The sequence below is a fragment of the Tubulanus polymorphus genome, chromosome 7 (genome assembly GCF_964204645.1).
Source record: "Tubulanus polymorphus chromosome 7, tnTubPoly1.2, whole genome shotgun sequence".
NCBI classification, from domain to species: domain Eukaryota; kingdom Metazoa; phylum Nemertea; class Palaeonemertea; order Tubulaniformes; family Tubulanidae; genus Tubulanus; species Tubulanus polymorphus.
In genome coordinates, this window is record NC_134031.1 from 13037665 (window position 1) to 13044690 (window position 7026).

Sequence of the window (7026 nt, forward strand, 5' to 3'; positions counted from 1 at the left end):
CTATCATTGAAAATTGAGAGAGTGGCCATGTTTGTGTTTGCGTAAATACCGCGCGGTGGCGCAACCGCGCGGAGTGGGGCCGATACGTCCAGTTAGACGGACTACGGTAACGGACGTAGTATTTTGCGGTAACGGCCTTCGGCGATGATCACCGGTACTTCGGGTCATGCAAACTTGTACCATAGAATAGAGACTGATACAGGTGCATGCACATCCGTGGCGTTCGAGCGGTGAGAACCATTTTCTCTGTGAAGAAAGGGCAATATTTAAGCAATAGTCGTATCGCCGATCGGTAGTGTTACATGTGATAAATTCAACAGATAATGGGTAATATATTTCCATCGTGTCAACGCCATTCACAAACAGTAGCAAGACATACTGCTGGTCTCTAGAAATAGCAATACGACCACAAGCACTTTTCGATTTCTACCACGATATTCGAGAAGTTTCAATTGGGCAGTGGTGGTCAGTGATGGTCAATTTATGAATTTTCAATGGCGAATCCTTTCTTGTTTCACCAAATGCGGTACCGGTAGCCTATATCGTTCTTTCAAGAAGTTTCAATTGGTCAGTGGTGGTCAGTATAATGGTCAATTTATGAATTTTCAATGGCGAATCCTTTCTTGTTTCACCAAATGTGTTACTGGTATATCGTTATTTCAGGAAGTTTCAATTGGTCAGTGGTGGTCAGTGATGGTCAATTTATGAATTTTCAATGGCGAATCCTTTCTTGTTCCATACCAAACGCTGTACCGGTATCGTTCTCACATTCTAGAAGTTTAAATTGGTCAGTGGTGGTCAGTGATGGTCAATTTATGAATTTTCAATGGCGAATCCTTTCTAGTTTGACACCATAACGCGGTATTTCGTTCTCATATTCGAGAAATTTGAATTGGTCAGTGGTGGTCAGTGATGGTCAGTGATGAATTTGCAATGATGATTCATTAGTAGTTTGAAAAACAAACATGACTTGAAAAATTTCCGAAATTCGTGTGTTCAAGTTCGGAATTGGGGATATCTCAGTTGGTCAATTACTGACCATCATGGTGTCACCATTGTGGTATATAGCTCAAATGAAACATGTGGAACCGAAAAAGTGGCCCAAAAGCGTAAGTCATTTCCAGTGATGTGATCCAAAAATGCCATAACTGGAAAAGGCAGTCTCAGTCTCAAATGGACGAAATCAAATCGATCAGGAAAATTAAAATTAGGGAAGGCCACATGCAGTGGTCTTTCCACGAAGCCCTAGCGCCAGCGGTATAGCGTATTGGTATAATGACATCTTTTTTGTACCACATGAAGTAATAAGCATCGTTGTAAGCACTTGAAACACCCATTAACCACTTGAAACTGTCAGATCAAACATCATACCGCATCCCCGCAAAAAGGGTAGTTCAGCAAACCGGAGCTTTCATTTGCCGCCGCTTACCGCGAATTCAATTCAAGTTAGAGCGCTATTAATAACTTTAATCTTGCTCTAAAGGCGTTACCGTCATCAAATATGCTGTCATTTATATGCTTTTTATCATTTATTATAGCCTACATTGCTTTTTTATACAATTATTGAAAAAATCAATGAAATGAAAAATATAAGATTATATTAAGATTATGAAATCTTTTGGTTTTGGCCACTAAGATTTGTCGCTGCCTTTGTGGGAACAGTTCATAGCTAAACAAAGCCAAGGCATTTCGAAAGACTGTAAAATTAGCGCGATATTCAATGAAAATGAGCATTGTATAATAACGCTTCTGAGTGTGCTGCAGGCGATGTGTGTTCTCAGAATGACGTCATCAACATCACCGCGCAAACGCGAGCGTCCTGTTTCTCGAGTTTGGATAAAGATATTTAAAAAATTTTTTCACGAGACTACCATAGATGCATACGGTGAATATTTTTATACAAAAAAATTAGATTTAAAATTTTTTTCAAAACCTCTTCATGACCCCTTTAACACAGAATTTAGCGATTCAGAAATGCAGTGATTCATTGATTCAGCGAAGTTCGAACGCCCGCCAGTAACCTGTCTGTGGTATGGAACCATTCTGAAAAACTGCGCAATGGGCCTGTCCCCCTCCAAGAACCATTCTGAGACGCTGCGGCAACACGGTCAGAACATGTCGCTAAGTCCAATCATACTAAATTTGATCCAAAGATTACGTGTATGAATGTCTTAAAACCAATGTTTTAAACAATTCAGTGTGAGAGAACTGTGTCATGCACTGTTATGATGCTGCGTTGTGTATCAGTCGGTCAGGTCAGTAAATTTCTATAGTATTACTGCAGAGGTATAGTACGGTACTTCACTGTTAGATGGCGAACACATCTTTTTAAACCGAATTCTAGCCCGGGCTTGAAATGAATATTGTGACTCCCTCGGACCACCAATCTGTTTGAAACATGTAACTTGATGACGGGAACAACTGGAATTAAGCATCAGTAAAAGGACGTTTCAATACATGCATTAATTTCCCTACAAAGTGTCTCGGTAAATACCGTCCGTTCTGCTTTATAGTATAGATTATACATGTATAGGATCTACGGTATATATAAGCCTATACTGAATAATAATTGAATAAATTCTTTATCAAAGATCCCGAAACCAGATTAACGAATTGCCCCCGCCAAATACGGTACGAAGAAGATATGGATTATCATCTCAAAATATCCCCATGGAAAATGTGAAGAAATCAAATTGCATTTAAAAATTTCTTTTCGCAAATCTCAATGTTCAGTGAAATGGCGGTGCGCAGTTTGGGACCCCTTTTGCGCGTAATCTCAAACTCAAGCGGGTACAGATCAGTCGTCAGGAAAGATATTCAAACAAATTCAACGCAGGCTTAAACTGCAAATAGCCCTCTTTAACCTCTGTGAAAATTGGAAATATAGCTCTAAGAGATACTTAGATATTTTAGAATTGATAAATATTGCGATTTCTTTTACGCACGGTTAAGATATGCGGTCCTTGGTTTCACATCGTCACTGTTCTCAATTGTTAGGTTTAAAAATTCCAAGAATCGCCAGCAAATATCTGCATTTCATTTCCTTTAAAATTGTGTATAAATTGATTTCGTCGAGCAAGGGACTGCAGAACTATATGATATTCAATCTAAACTTATTTTTTAAAAATGAGCGCAAATTATCGCAACAATAGGGACCTCGAGGGACCGCCACAAAATGGCGCCTAGAAACTGGAAACTTCTTTATTAATGACAATGTTCACTTCCAATAAGTTATGGGTGGGAAATTTACAAATCGACCCAATTTGAACAAACAACGAGATAGGGATTATAGAATATTAATTAGTTTATCTCATTTCTTTAATCTAATACTAGATTTCTCTGGAAATATTTAGATTATAGAATATTAATAATTCCTATAATCTAAGAAAACAATGAACTACATTTCGGTATACACACTGAATTCAGTTCATTTCCATTTAACTGCAACAATGATCTTCGAACAATATACTGAAATTAACATTATACTTTGTTTTGCTCAATTAACTACTTTTAAACTACAGAACTTTGGTTTATTTGCATATGGCCCGTAAATTCAAACTTGGATGGGGACAAATTCTAAAAAATTATATTACTAATAGGTTCCAAATTTTCCCCCATTTAAACCCATTAGATCTATGGCCTGGGGGTATCTTGGAAACATATGAGAGTATTCTGGGCGGAGGGATTCTGGGTGTGGGATATTTGGGTGGAGGTATTTTGGGCGGAGGTATTATGACCTGGATTCGAAGTGCTCTGCCTGCCTGCCATTTTCTCCAGATCTCACGGGCACAGATTTTGTAGTTAATTGTAAAAAATGAAAGAAATAAGTGAAGTTTCCAGTATTCAAGAAATTATTTGGTATCCTATGTACTATAGTACCTAATCAAAAATCATTTTGTGTCAAGTCCCTGTGGTTATGTACTATACGCGATCACGTAAGGGCGAGATTTTTATTGCAAATGAACTAGAACATGGCTGGCAAAGGTTCAACTTTCCGGTTCTGACTAGCGCCATCAAACGAGTAATTTCAGAACTTGAATTTGTCGATATCTCGTATTTAACTCATCAGTTCGATCAATATTTCTACTGCGGCCCCGTTGTAACCGATGAATTGCTCTTGGGACACAAATATACTTCGTTCCGATATTTGGTTGTAGTAAACGATCTCGTTAAAACCGATAGAAACTAAAGGAAATAACGACTTTTTGGCCGGTATAACAAAGCCTTTTCTACTTTGATATTATAGTATCTTAAGTCTTACTATTTTATCCATGCTATGACTATCTGCTAATTTGTTTGTTTAGCAATTCGTTAATCCGTGCTCAGACCAATGTTCCGATAATGTATTAAACAATGACCAGTTTGGCACCTGTCACCTGCCAACCATGTCTCTCTGTTTGTTCTTTTTGTAACCACAGAGGGCTCTACGTTCGACTGTGGCAATCGAGGATTCCACTTGTGGCAAGCGAGGATGCAGCGAGGATTCACCAGGTTCGCTAGTGTGCACTCAGACGGTCCTGTGGCCCAATGGATAAGGCATCTGACAACAGCGACGATCGCGACGCCCGACCAGAACAGACGACACGTGTGTACAGAACGATAGATTTCACTTTTGTAATTTGACTTTAATTCACAAAATAATTCACATGAGAAGATATTTATTGCTAGCACTGAAAAAGCGATTCGGTTGATCAGTCGTTGACACGGATTAACGTTTATGGTAACTATGACAATTCACGACACTCCCGGCCAACTGATGTGAAAAAACATAATAATTAACTACAAAATAATAAATAATACAAACTACAAAACAAGAAAACGTCTTTAGTTACTTTTAGAAGTCTTAATAGTGCAATATCTAATTCTACCGTCTTGTGTGTTTTGATGTAATTCTAAAATGATCCCCAAGTGCCATTTAAGGCGGGGCAACTTATCATCGTGAGCAGAGCCTCTTTTGATTTTGACCAATATTTCTATGGGTTTCACGTAATCCAGTGAGGTACTGCGATTTCCAACGGACATTAACCTTAAATTGCGGTCTGATGCCATCGGATCGACTTGACGCCGCGACGCGCCTGAACCTCCCGTACTGGGCGGTTACGACCTTATCCGTTCATATCTTCTAGGCATAATTAACACTAATTACAGATGAAGAAAAACATAATTGAAAATATTTTAAAAAAAACATAAATCGAAGAAATATTAGGACAATGGCAAACCGAGTTTAATAAATTTGGCTAGCTGAATAATACTGGCTGAATTTAGGTTGTCGAAAGTGGAGAATAAACTATTTACGTCGAAGATAGATATATTCAATTCCGTTCTCAGATTAGCGACCCTTTTACAATCGAACAAAAAGTGACATTCATCGTCCAACACATTACAGATATCGCATAAACGTTTTTCCTTTTCAATACCGCGGTGTCTTCTTGTTCAATTAGTAAGCTGTGAGTAGAGGTCCGTAATTTAGCAACAGCATTTCTGAGGTTAGAATGTTTTAACACTCACAGATATATTTCTAACTTAAAACTAGCTTTAACTGCTTTATAGAAATTATAACGGGAATGATCACTTGATATTATGTCCTTTTGCCAGAGATCCACAAATAATGCTATTTGAATGATGTACCAAATTGTGCCAAACATTTGAGTACCCTAAATTTGATAGAATTGATTTAACAGTATGTATACGTATACATACTGTTAAATCAATTGATTTGGCCACTAAAGTCTTGAAAAAAAACCCGAAAAAGTGGATGTGTGCAGAATGTTTAAGGCTCGGAGCGACTTATCGAACAAACCTCTAGCGATTCGTTAGTCTTATTTAGTTTCTGTATCTGGTTTATTCAGCCTATGGGAAATGACTGTGTTGGTCGTTGTGTTCAGTGATAAGTTTTACAGTAGAGTTGACCGATTTAGGTTCCTGTCCATTAAGGCTGGCTTATGTCGACAAGCAACGCGACGCCTACCGGCGCAACTGGGTTTATCGCCGATTAGCGGCATAGCGGCCTACGAGAGGCCGCCAGTTGCTGCTCTATCGGTTCGACATAAGCCGGCTTGCGACGGCAACCCGACGCCTACCAACTCGTCGCAAGCCGTATCCGGCTAAATTGCCCATGTTCTACTCCGGCTTACGGTAGGCGGACAGTTGCTTTCGATCGCAACCGACATAAGCTCATCTGCGACGCGACGGAACTGAGCGCAAGGGTTCCAGCCATATACATATATATATAACCGCATATACATAGTACAAATTATGACCGCTAGTTAGCGTCATTCGTAATTAGTCATAAACTTTCAAATTCAAGTATCTCGAAACGTTAACCAAAGTTTCAGCACGGCAGATGACTGGACCGAAGATCTAGAAACGAAATTGGTAGAATTATGGTGTGAGCGGCCATCTTTATATGATGTCGCTAGCTCATGTATTCAAAACAGAATCAGAAAGATAAAGATTTTAAAGAAATAGCTTTTCTAATAGAAATGTATTTCCCAATAATTCAAAATAAATCAAATTTATTCTCAAAATGCTTATCACGTGACCATCTGAGCCGTTGCAGTTGCCAGTAATCGTAACCGACATAAGCAGGGAAGCAACTGGGAGGATCTCATATCCCGCTAGTCGGCCTCAGTTGCTGCGAATCGGAGCGCAGTCGACATAAGCTGGCCTGCGATCGCGGTTGCTCTCAGTTGCGTCGGTAGGAGTCGGTAGGCGTCGCGTTGCTTGTCGACATAAGCCAGCCTTTAGAGACTCTCCAGTTAGGTAGGGCCTTCGGAAGGAAAATTTCAGTGTAGCGGCTATTGATTTTATTCATGAACTGATAAAGTACGTGATTGCCGCGTAGTTGTATTTCAGCGAGCGCCGAAGGAGGTCTAAGGGTCCTCCCCCATAAATGTTTTATTTTTCCAAGCTCTGAGATTGATTCTGAGTAAATCTGGCAATGAAAATCATGATTTTGATAACGAGAGGAAACAACATGAAAAAAAAAAGTTTTTTGTTCAGCAAAAAAGTGGGACGGCTTCCGAC